This window comes from Amblyomma mixtum, chromosome 1, assembly GCF_055824585.1.
Source record: "Amblyomma mixtum isolate Tamu chromosome 1, ASM5582458v1, whole genome shotgun sequence".
Lineage (NCBI taxonomy): Eukaryota > Metazoa > Arthropoda > Arachnida > Ixodida > Ixodidae > Amblyomma > Amblyomma mixtum.
In genome coordinates this window covers 136,875,833-136,888,174 of record NC_143012.1, presented here as the reverse complement: position 1 = coordinate 136,888,174, position 12,342 = coordinate 136,875,833, and the positions used below count along the sequence as shown (strand labels likewise).

The window sequence follows — 12,342 nt, the reverse complement described above, 5'->3', positions numbered from 1 at the left end:
GGCCCAGCAGACGGTAGCCACAGTGGTGTGCTTGCTGTTCGGCAGCCGCTAATGCCGCCGAAAAGATTCGTCGGGCAAGGCAAACCACCGCGATGTCCGCGGACACGGCACTCTTCTTCGCGGCTCAAAAACCAGGCAAGGAGAGCGGGATTCATGGCGTCTTCTATGTCCTAGTTCGTCGCCCGCGCGAACCGCTTCAGCGCATTCCGTTGTTCGACAAAGGGTAGTAAATGGAGGCGATGTCACGATGACGTAGCAGGAAGGCGGATCCGTTGTCGTCACGCAGCCGTCACCGCGTCTCGAGCCAATCAGCGAAGAGCGAAGTGGACATGTCACAAAAGGCGACACCGGGAGAGTACCACCCCGGTTGCGTCTTACGCTCTCTCCATATTCGCCTTCCAAGGTAACCATCCTACAGCTCGGGATTCTCTACCGATACCCACCTCCTTCCACGGTGACGACCCTCTGGATGGTTCCTGTTGTAAGCACTCACCGCTTACTCACTTCTCCACTCACGTGGCACCTTCCTCCTTGCACGGTAACCATCCTCCGCTTGATTCCCATGGGAACGTGAAACCCAGGAACTGGCGCTTAACAGCGCTTAAAAGCCGTCATACTTACGGAGCTTGGACGTTGAATGCGAAAGAAATGGTACACGGCACCTTTTGAAGAAAGAGTGGAACCCTTCCGCATGCACGGTACATTCATAACTTTGCCATAAATTCAGCCACGGCATTTGAATATGTCTTTTTCACTTCCGCCGTGCGTTGGGCTAGGGTATAATAATTATGTGGCCAGGAAAGCAGCTTTAGTTCTAGGCCTTCTGCGACAAATTTTAGTGACCTAGCAGCGGACCAGGAGCAGAAATTATTTTCCATTCATATGCGGTCATTACTTAAGTGTGCATACGCGTGCTGAGAGTGTAGACTCATGAAATAATCACCAAGCTCGGAAAATACAAAACCGCGAGACCAGATTTGTAACACGTAAAAGTGACATGTGGCAAACTAATACATTTCGAACAACGTACGGTCTGCAAACTTTAGAAAACCGCCTTCCACGACTTCTTAATGATCTACTAAAACAGAATATAACACCCCAATGTGTAACATTTCAGAGACTTCTAACTTACTTTCTTTGTAAAAATTTCATGTAATTCTTCATGCAACGAAAACAGCCGCCTTGGAACTGTTGGTGTTCTTGGCACGTATTCATATGTTTTCCATTAAAGTGTTTTTACCATGCAATTGCATTGTGTTAAATATTAGAATTCCTTATTTCTTTTTGCCATGTGTTTATGGTTTTGTACTGCTTTAAATATATGTGCCAGGTGCATCTGTTTTGTAACATGTTTCTCTACTGTCTTTTAGTGCGGTGTGCTCATCGCACGTAGTTTTCCCTTTACCTTGTATATTTTGTTTTTGCGCCACTTTGTAAGCTGCCAAAAAGGGGGGCCGTTGCTCTGTCAAGCTGTTGAAAGACAGCTTTTACTTCGGTCCCCTGCATCATCATGTACAACGTGATGACAAATAAACATTATTATTATTATTATTTTTATTATTATTATTATTATTATTATTATTATTATTATTATGGCAAGAGACTCGGCGTGACCGCGACTAACCACAACATTAAGTGACAAGCGTTGAAAGATGCGCAGGAAAAATCTGCGATTGATAAGATATGTTCCATAAGATATGTTGCTCAGAAACCGGCACTGATCATGAAAAGCGCAAGAGATCTAATGCAGATATGCGGCGAAGAAGTAATCATAACTTATGAGAGCTCTCGTTTAAAGGTGACCTTCAATGTAAATACCTTTCGGAATTTTCAAGACGAGAACCATTATGTCGCCGAACATCGTTAAAATTGATGCAATTGATGCCTTCCACCACGCTCGGAGTGCCTGAAATGTGTGGTAATTTTTGTTCACCGCTTTTTGAACCCCTTCCTTTACTGCTTGCTGAGGATGTTCAGAGGTGTAACACAAAATAAATAATTAAGTAAATAAATGCATTTAACCCTCAGTCACTATGCATAGTTTAACTTAACGTTGTTGCATCCGCCGTGGTGTCTCAGTGGTTAAGGCGCTCGGCTGCTGACCCGAAAGAAGCAGGGTCGATACCAACTGCGGCGGTCGCACTTCGATGGACGCGAAATGCCAGAGACCCGTATACTGTTCGATGTCAGGGCTCTGAAAGAACCCCAGGTGGTCGAAATTATCCGAAGCACTCCACTACGGTGTCCCTCTAGCCAGAGTCGCTTTGGGACGTTAAACACCATAACACCATGAAACGAAATCAAACTTTCAGCGGCTCCCTAATTTGCAACGCACATTTTTCGGAATAATTTAAGCAGGCTGCTCGCACCCACAAGGGCAGTCACAGTGCGACTATACCCTTCGACAAGCTGTTTAGACGACGCCAGTTCGATGGGCACCTTATAATGGAAAAGCAACTTACCGGTACTTCTACCCGAGCCCGTGCACCGGCTCGGTTGCTTTACAGGTCTGGGGGACGATGCGGAAACGGAAACTCAGGAACGCCCGAGTTCGGCGGATAATCCAGCGCCGCGCTTCTTATGATAGGCGCGCTAGCCGACGTCAAGGAGCGGAACGCTTAATAGAACTCTTCAATGCTTCAAGCATCGTTGCGAAGACGTCACTGACATAGTGACTCACCGCGTGGCACGGTGACGTCAAGCCGATCAATGCGACCCTGCAGTCCAGCGCGCCGCCTCGCCACAGTGGCGTTCGCCGCCGTCGCGCGAGCTCGGATCGAGCCGACAGCGGCAGTGTGTCTCCTATTTTCTGTACGCCTCATGCCGCGGCGAAGTTTCCGGGCGCCAACCGGGCTCGAGCCCCGGATTGCTGCCCAGATGGTCTGAGCGTGCTCTCTTCGCGTCGCACCTTTTCAACCGGCAGCTGTTCTTACCGCCGGCCGTTCTGCGCATGCTGCTTGCTCTGTCGCTCCGTTAGCCCGACGCGTCTAACCTTGGGTGGCAGCCTCGCACGAGCCGAAACGGGGAAGAGCTCTGCGGGGAACAAGGGTATGTGTAGGTATTGCTTGCTGAAGCAGTCTCCGTCGCAGCTTCTCCTGACGCGCGGTTGCTGCGACGCGTGTTTTAAGGCTACCCTGCTGCAGAAAATCCGTCGTCGCCATCGTCGCAGTGAGGGAACAATCTCCGGAGAAGCAACCTAGCTGGGCGACCTAGGTCACGTGAACTTGTGACGGCATCACAACCTACCCACAGGATTGTGAGCAAACTGACCTCTGCGGTAGGTGGCAGTTAAACTAATAATTGGTTGCGCGGAAAGAGCAACTTTGGTCGCAGATGCCCCGCCGATGGCAGAACCTGCCATCGCAAGGGGAATGGCGCTTCTCTTAACAGCTTCACCACAGCGCCAGTAGTCGTATGAGGACTCCCAACGATCTCTGAACGTAAAGTCGAGATTGAGCAGCTGCGCATATGTGGGCATTTACCCTTTACCGTTATCGCGTCATACACGGAGCTGAAGTGCCCCTTCCAATTTTTCATTTCCGTTTCTTCTTTTCATACCTTTCCTAGCTTCTGTTTGTAAAAGGCAGCAATAGCAGCCCGGTTGAAGCCAGTCGGCAGGCCCACGCACTTATACCCTCTTTATGCGGTCGCAGCGCCAACTTTTTCATCATCCAGTTAAACTAGAATGAATGCGCGATCATGTTCTGCGGACGTCAGAACCAGCGTGGTTCAGCTCTAGGAGTTAATCCTTAAACGTTGGCCGAAGCTTTAGTGAGTGCAATGGTAGCGGCTCTAGAGCGCTGCTCGCGAAGGAACAACGTCTCAAACTCACTTTTAGCGAGAACCCTGCTCCTTGGGGTACGACTTGTGATTTAGGTGTGCATGCGACAATGACCTTCAGCACCTCACAAGGTCAAAGCCGTTAACTTGCACGGCATGAGCCCGGAAATAGACGGGAACACTTGTGACGGGACGAAAGGACAACGTTGTATTTTTCTTTAAATAATGTTCTGTTTGGTTTCGAAGACCACGCTACAAATTTAGCCTCCCAAAGCCAAGGAAGGCTTGAGACATAAAAAGCATAGATACATATAACTATTAAACAAATTTCCTGCATTTTAAGACACAGAAAAAAAATTCAACACAAAGTAAAAAGAACACACACGGATCTCAAGGCTAATGTCTAAAGCAGTTTCTGTAAAAGTTTCTGGCTTGTTAAAACGAAGACGCCATTACGCGATATTTTCAATACCAAAAATAGTAGGGCCATACATATTTTTCGTACTTGGTCCGCGTGCTGAGGCAAAGTAAATTGTTTTCGTGGGCGGGCACGTTCTCGTAATGGGGTATACAGATTACAATATTTTTCTATTCCAAATGTATTTTAGATCAGCTGTTAATTTATACAGGAGATCAAAATCATGAATGTGCATATATGGGAAGACATTCTTATTGAAAGGCAAAGACATGTTATAACAGGTTATACCACATCGCAATGCACTGTAAGCTAATGCACTGACATCATTTTCATGGATTTGCAAAGGACATAGAAATTCAATAGAAAAATTAGGACGACGCTTAAGCTTCGCCTTGAGAGTAAACGCGATACCGCCTTCTCCTCCTTTTTCTTCCTCTTATTCCTTTTTTGGCTATTTCAATTTTAGCTATTTCAGCAGTTACGTGCACTGGAGGAGTTGCATTGCCTGCAAGCTTCCCGAAAGCGCATGTATTTTGGCGCGATGTAGCCATAATTTGATGGGCTACAGCGCCAACGGTAGCCGCCATTTCGAAAAGTTAAAAAATTGATATGGATATTAAGTACGGTGGGCTACACATCACGTAATAATTAAGGAGCCTAACGTTAATAGTTAAACGGTAACTATTAATTGTCAACATTTAAATAATAGTTAGAAGTTAAAATAATTGTTAAAAGTTTACCAGCGTGATAGTCGGCACGACTTGGCTGTATTCTGATGTACTACACCGCTGACAAGGCTATGCCGAAAAAGTGCTACTCTAGCTGAAAAAGCACATTTTTAAAAATTATGTAAAATCTTAGGTGAAACACCCTGTGTACATGTGCAGAAGTTCGGCCCCCATGCTTTTAGTGCCATTTTTTGACTGCGGACCTAAACACAAGGGGGCGACACCTACACATCCAATGAGGGATCAACCGCTGGCGAGTCAAAATATGACCTGGAGGAAAAAAGCTGATCCGTGTCGGATGCTCGATGAAGATGTCATCCGCGATGTAGCGTTGTCATACTGGGCCGCCAAGATGGGGGTCAGACCATGCGCGAAACTCGTCGTTGGTGTTAACGAACACGGCACTGCCTGCAGAACGAGCTGAATCCGTTGATATACGCTGTCCGTTGATATACGCTGTTGATATACGCTGTCAAAGGGCAGGTGCCCTGCCCTTTGAGGTGCTGCTTCCTCGCTGCTTCGATGAGTCGCAATGTCGGTGACGTTCCGCTCCAACTGTTCCGCACTTCGAATGAGGGCTTGACCACTGGCGTATGAAGGTGGTCGGCCAGGAGGAAAGCTGGCTCGTGATCGATGATGTTGTCGTCTACAACCGTGCAGCGTTGCCATATTGTGCCACCAAAATTGGGGCCAGGCCATGCGCGACACACGCCGTTGGTGTTCGATAGTGGGCCACCACCTGCAAAATTAGCAAGAGCCGTTGATGCAGGCTGTCCGCAAGGCAAGTGACGTGCTCTCTCACGCCAGAAGCATCAGAGTCGCCTTGTCTTACTTACCTATAGGGCTAAAGGAATAAAATGCGCTGCCAGATTTGTAATTTTCCTTTTGAACAAGGGTGTTCAGTGCCAATGTCACTTATTTTAGATTTTCTCAAAAGCGCACCTCTGCCGTCTACTCAATAGCGCGCTTTAGCCGGCTGTTTTTCATCATCATCATCATTTATTAACCCTTAATGGTCCCGTTAGGGACATTACATAAGGGGGGGGGGGAGGAGGTACAGGGGTGTTCAGCAGTCATACATGAATATAAACATACAAGGAATGTAGAAAGACAGAAAAAATATATAATAGAAAAAAGTAGAACAAGACGAAAAAAGACAAGTATAACAAATTCAAATAATCAAGTCATGACAGAGTGTGGCAGAAATATAAACAAAAACAGATTACAAGTTTGGAAGTAGAATAGGCTGATCGGTTTGCAGGGCTTGGAAGCAGACATAGGGTGCAGGAAAAAATGATTTGTCGTTGAGATGGTCGATTAGGAGGTGTCTGAATCTGGAAGGATTAGCCTCAATGACAATATGTTCGGGGAGGTTATTCCAGCTTTCTATCGCACTGGGAAGGAAAGATTTATTGAAAGAATTGGTGGAGCCGTGCAAACGCTGTATGCTTAAGGAGTTAAATAAACGACGAGATGATCGTACCGGAGCTCGTAGAAGGTTTTCTCGAAGTGCTTGAAAGTTAAAGAGCAGTTTGTGAAAAAGACAAAGAATTGAAGTTTCCCTGCGGAAGGCTAATGTTTTGATGCCGAGAGATGATTTCGATGCTGTGATGCGCGGCTGAGATTTATACTGTGAGGTGATGAAGCGTGCTGCCCGATTCTGGATGGCTTCGAGTGAATCTATCAAGTAGGTCTGGTGAGGATTCCATATTGTTGAGGCGTATTCTAGTTTAGCACGAATGTATGTTTCATATGCTAGTTGTCTGGTGGCTGCGGTGGACATGGAAAGTGATCTCCTGATGAACCAGAGTGATCTGGAAGCACTAGCGCATAGTTTCGTGATGTGATCAGCCTAAGTTAGGTTGGTTGTTATCTCGATGCCGAGGTACCGGTAGGAATTAATTTGAGACAGCGCTATGGAGTTCAGGGAGTACGAAAAGTGAAGAATCGAACGTTTACGTGAGATGCGCATGAGCTTACATTTCGAAACATTGACCTGCATTAGCCAGTCGGAACGCCACTTTTGAATTGTGCTTAGGTCATCTGTAATAATTTCTGATCACTGCTATTGTTGATGCGGCGATAAATGACGCAGTCGTCCGCAAAGAGACGGACAGATGATAAAATGCCAGATGGCAAATCGTTGATGAAGATTAAAAAGAGTAATGGAGCAAGAACCGATCCTTAGGGAGCCCCGGAGATTAGTCTAGTAGTTTCAGATGAATGACTGGCGGTGACGGTGAATTGCAAGCGGTTAGTTAAGAAACAGTAGATCCAGGATAAGACAAACGGGTCAAGTGACAAAGCTGAGAGTTTGGAAAAGGGACGCTGCTGAGGGACGCGATCGAATGCCTTGGCGAAGTCTAAATAAATTATATCGGTTTGGAAGGAAGAGTCTAGATTTAAGTGAAGATCAGTTGTAAGTTCAAACAGTTGAGTTTCGCACGAAAAACCTGCCCTGAAACCATGCCGATTGGTAAAGAAGAAACGGTTGTGGTCAAGGTGAGATGCGATATGCGAGTATATTATATGTTCGAAAAGTTTACAAGAGATACATGCCAGTGGAATTGGTCGATAATTTGAGGGGTCGGAGCGATCTGCACCTTTGAAGACTGGTACAACTTTGCTTAATTTCCAGTCGTCTGGAATCTGACTAGTGTTAAGAGACTGTGCGAAAATGAGTTGCAAGATTTGGGTTGTCAAATATTTAGTTGCTTTAAAAATCTTAGCAGGGAGCTGTCTGGTCTAGGGGAAGTGGATATCTTTAGATTATCTATGAGTTTTAGAATTCCCTCTGCTGTGATGGCAACAGGTGGCATAGGTGCAAAATTTAGACTTGACACGGAAACGATGCTTGCTGTTGGCTCCTGGGGAGACACGGACGTGAAATAAGAATTCATGACGTCGGAGCGCTCGGAAATTGGAACATCGGAGCCGTCTCGCGCCTTTAGAGAAATATTGTGAAAACTGTTTTTATTGGGCGTGAGCAAGTTCCAAAATTTCTTGGGGTTTACCCGCATTATCTCTGTGATATCGTGACAGTAGAATGTTCGTTTTGAAGATCGTAATAACTGCGTGTATTCGTGCAGGCTTGCAAACTATTTATCCGACTTCGCAGCGCATCCTGATTTCTTGGCGTTACGGAATAGGCGTTTTTTTTCGCAGTTTCTTCAGCGCATTTCAGTACCATGATTTAATGGCATCCCCTCGAATGAAGATAAGCGGGACGTAAGCTTCTATAAGCTTACACTCCAGACAAAGGTTTAACTTTTGTCTCGCGTTTATTTCCTGCCGCGGTTGATAAACGCGACTCTCGTTTACGCGAGGCTACCTCCGTCGATGAAAAAACGCGAGTTCATTGTGAAGTTTCAAAACAGGCACGATCCCCTCTAGCACAACTCCAGCAGGAGCCCTCCACAGTATCGCCACAGTGGAGCACCTGAAACACATTCTCTAGGTCGGGAAAATCGCCAGCAGGCTTGGCACTGCGCGCTTCTTAGTTCTTAGACCTTCAGGAACACCACGCTAGCGAAGCTGTCCATCGACACATCGTATCGCCAGGCTGGTCAGAAATCTTTCATACTCATGGATGTGAAAAACATGGCCAGAATAGGAGAAAAGGTTCTACGTCACCCCAAAAATCCAGGCCGCCGTGCAGCCAGCGTCAGCTAGTGTGCAGTTGCCTCACGGGTAGCTCTTGTTGCTGACTTTGTGTCTCAAAAGGCAGGCGCAGAGCAGGTTTACGCGGTGCGGTAATGTTTCGCCACAAGGTGGTTTTCAAGAATACGTTGCTCTAGAACTCTAATACAACGCGTGGCCTGACTGAGCTTCTTAGGTAGAAGAACCCGCTGCCATGTTATCAGAGACTTCGACGGGAAAGTGCAGCCTCTGGAAGCACACAGTAACTCATTTCTCATGATTCTTCTTAGCCAGGTTAACGACTGACGGCTGAATTCGCCCAAGAGAGTCCGGTGCTGAAAGGAGTGTTGGAAGTCAAGGAGGCTTTAGGTTTAGGTTTATTGGTTTATAGGGGTTTAACGTCCCAAAGCGACTCAGGCTATGAGGGACGCCGTAGTGAAAAGCTACAGGAATTTCGACCACCTGGGGTTCTTTAACGTGCACTGACATCGCACAGCACACGGGCGTCAAGAATTTCACCTCCATCGAAATTCAGCCGCCGCGGCCGGGATCGAACCCGCGTCTTTCGGGCCAGCAGCCAAGCGCCATAACCACTCAGCCACCGCGGCGGGGATTTGCACGGGAGGCTTTAGGAGAGCAATAGAAAGTGGCACTTGCACTTGCCAACCTTGTGCATTGCCACGTAGCAGTCAGATTCAATCTCTGTAGAGGGCACGTAGCTGTGAGCACGTGCCTATACTTTTGTGCTGTAATTGGCGCTTGTGAATTGTGATGGTTTGAGTTGTGTCTTGCTTGTTCACAGCATTTTATGCTGCTGTGGATATGTCATGTACCCGCTCGTTTCCATTGCACTGATCATTTATCAGTTAAGCGTCAGCAAAGGCGTTTGTTTCCTTCCCTCTTTTCATGCTGTCTCACGCAGTGTTGGTACCGCGATAGAACGTTAGGAATTCGCCTAAACTGTTGTATCGGCAGAGAAGGGGCCAATACGAGCTTATTGAAGAACCAAGAGGCTGCTGCCCTTAGCCTGAAACTGCCGCGCGAGCACAACAGAACCTGATCAAACTTCCGTAATTTGTTATAGAGGAATAACAATAGGCTTTCAATCATTAACGCTACCGCGTCATACCCTTAAGGCACAGCTGAAGTGTCCTCTCCAATTTTGTTTCCACCTTTGCGTAGCACAACACGTTTAAAAGAGTAGGGCGCTGCCTCTTGCGTTATCACAAAACTATTGCTTCCTGATTTGACTTTTTCGCTAATATACAGGTCTAGAGTCTGCTTTTTCTCCACGGAATTAATTGAAGAAAGCTTATTTCCAGACATATAGGAAATGGGCCTCGGGCGGAAAAAATTGGCTGTGGCTTAGCTCAGCTATGCCTGGATATACAAGCGAAAGTTTTATTATGCCGTGGTTATGCTTGCTCTAACTGCTGTTTAGGTAGAGACATATGTACACCAGCTAAACCCTCCACGGCTCTTCGTTGTCGTCTTTCAAATGCCGCTGGGCCAGGCAGTGCTCCCGCTCTTCGTCGTCCTCTGCCGCCAGCTTGGCACGTTTACGCTTCACTAAATCCCACACATGGTTGGCAATGACCGCCGGATGACTGACTCGGCATGCGAATGTAACATTCCGTAGAGCTAATCGGGCCGTTTTGAAGCGAAAGCTTCACTACGGGACCTCGTGCTTCGATCGCCGTGTGCCTAGTTTTGACCTTCAGCTGAGCTAGAGGAGAAACCATTGTAGAGCCATGGTGCATAGCCGGATGCTACACCAAGATGGTCCATAAGCTTAGAGGTCAGACCAAGGTTGGACCACCCCAATCTCAATCTCAAGCTCAAGTCATCGTCGAAGTGAAATTTCGACACTTGGGTGACCGCTAGCGTGACGTCATAAGTGACGTCATGTTGTGACGTCGCGTGTAAGCCACGTGCGGCGCCGCTGCCGTGTCTCGGTGCCGTCATGATGTGACGTCACGTGTCAGACAGGTGTGGCGCGCTGCGGCTACAGTAACTCTATACTCCGTTTCATACATCAGGTGCAACGCTGTCAAAGCTAGCGCTGTTCTTGGCGCAGTCGCATCCGTGTCAGAAAATAGTGCGTTGCTTGTGGTGAGCGAAAAATAACAAATGCTTTGCCGACAGGCTTCGTGGATAATACATTTGTGATCAGCTTGACAAAAAACGATTTTATTGCGAGCGAATCGGTCGAGATATGTGATTTTGTATTTTGCGTTTGTCGTCTTTTTCCATTTCACGTTTTCGCTGTCCCCTCTGGCCGCTGTGTTTACTCTTTCCGTCCGCCTCCCTTTCACTTTTGAGAAAATGGCGTTCAGCTCAGTGGCTGCGGCCAGCTCTCCTGTACGCATTTTCCCGAAGGTTCGTGCACGCCAAGCAAGTAATTGCGAATGTGTTCTGCCGCACCACGATCCGTTTTCCGGAGAAGTCTGTTCGGAAAGTACTGAGTGCCGTGAGCGAGGACACCGGAGTATCTCCCCGTAGCGTTGCCAAAATCAAGGCGGAGCGTCTGTGCGGGCCTGTGGCGTCTCCGAAGAAAAGACCTCGCGACGAGAAAAGTTCAAGCTCGCGAATAGTCAAGAATGGTAGCTTCACAGTCCATGCCATCCGTCTGAAAGTGCACAGTATGTACGCGAAGAGGGAAGTCCCAACACTGGGCAGTGTGCTAAAGGCTGGCAATGAGGACGACGACCTGCCGAACTTCAACAAAACCGCATTGTGGAGGTTGATAAAGGACGTCGAATTCACATTTCATCAAAGAAAACGGAATCTTGCACTGATCGAGCGAAGTGACATCATTGCCTAGCGTCGCAGGCACCTGCGGGCGATCAAGGAAGGGCAGGTACGAGTCGTTCCTTGCTTATTTTCTTACGCAGCACGTTTAGACTGGCTTCGCATAGAGCTTGATGTTAGCTTTGCAACCTCGCAGTTGGAGCAGTGAGTGTTGCTTCAGGATAACACATTTAGAAGAAATCGTCTTAACCACGTTGCTGTTGCCGACCTTTTGCGTAGTGGTGATGTTTCACGAACAGTTTTGCGCTACGTTTCGGTGGGGCACGTGTCTGCATGGATCAGATTAAATCGCTAAATCCCAATTGGTGCGGCAAGCAAGAACAGCAAAACTGCCAAAAAATGTAGCACTGCAATGGATAGTGCCACCACGTCGTCACCGTAATAATGAATGGACACCCACTGTACACTGCCAGTTGCTCCGGTGGTGCGAGTTACTGGCGCTACTGCTGCGAACGTTGGCAATTTTTGTTCGCAGTCGCCGCGAGTGAAGAGATTTCAAACCTTGCCGAATTAGTCAAGTACCCCATGCAAACATACAGTGAATATAAACTGGCTACCAAATGCCGCCTGAGCGTAAAATATAAGCCCGAACAAGGGAGCAATTAAGCTGAGATAATTCTTTTTCTCGAGTGTCTTTGAGCGGCTGTTTGTGAGACAGGGGTCAGCAGTGCGTTTGTTGCAGTGCATTGCCTACTTACATGCTGCAGCGTGTTTGTTTACTTACAAGCATTGACTCGTCTACTCGGTTGTTTTGCATTACAGGTGCTTCGTCTACCTGGATTAAACCTGGGTCAACGCAGGGCACACAAAAGAATACGTCTGGCAGGACAAGACTGTAAAGTCATCTCAGGATGCCTTCCTGAAAGGTTTAACAACGGGATTGGCTGCGCCTTCGGGCAAATGGGCCCGTTTGATCCTTGTACATGGTGGGAGCAGTGCAACAGGATTCGTGGAAGACACTGCTCA

The 12,342-nt window shown here is 47.4% G+C and overlaps 1 protein-coding gene across 3 annotated transcripts in view; it reads right to left on the bottom strand.

Moving 5' to 3' along the window:
• LOC149367696 (2-Hydroxyacid oxidase 1-like) overlaps positions 1-2,821 on the bottom strand; it is a 155,536-nt gene extending 152,715 nt beyond the window's left edge. For all 3 annotated transcript variants that reach the window (XM_089556965.1, XM_089556983.1, XM_089556973.1), the window contains exon 1: positions 2,681-2,821. The gene's annotated coding sequence lies outside the window, so the exon portion shown is untranslated. The remainder of the gene's footprint in view (positions 1-2,680) is intronic.
• Positions 2,822-12,342: the final 9,521 nt, after the last annotated feature.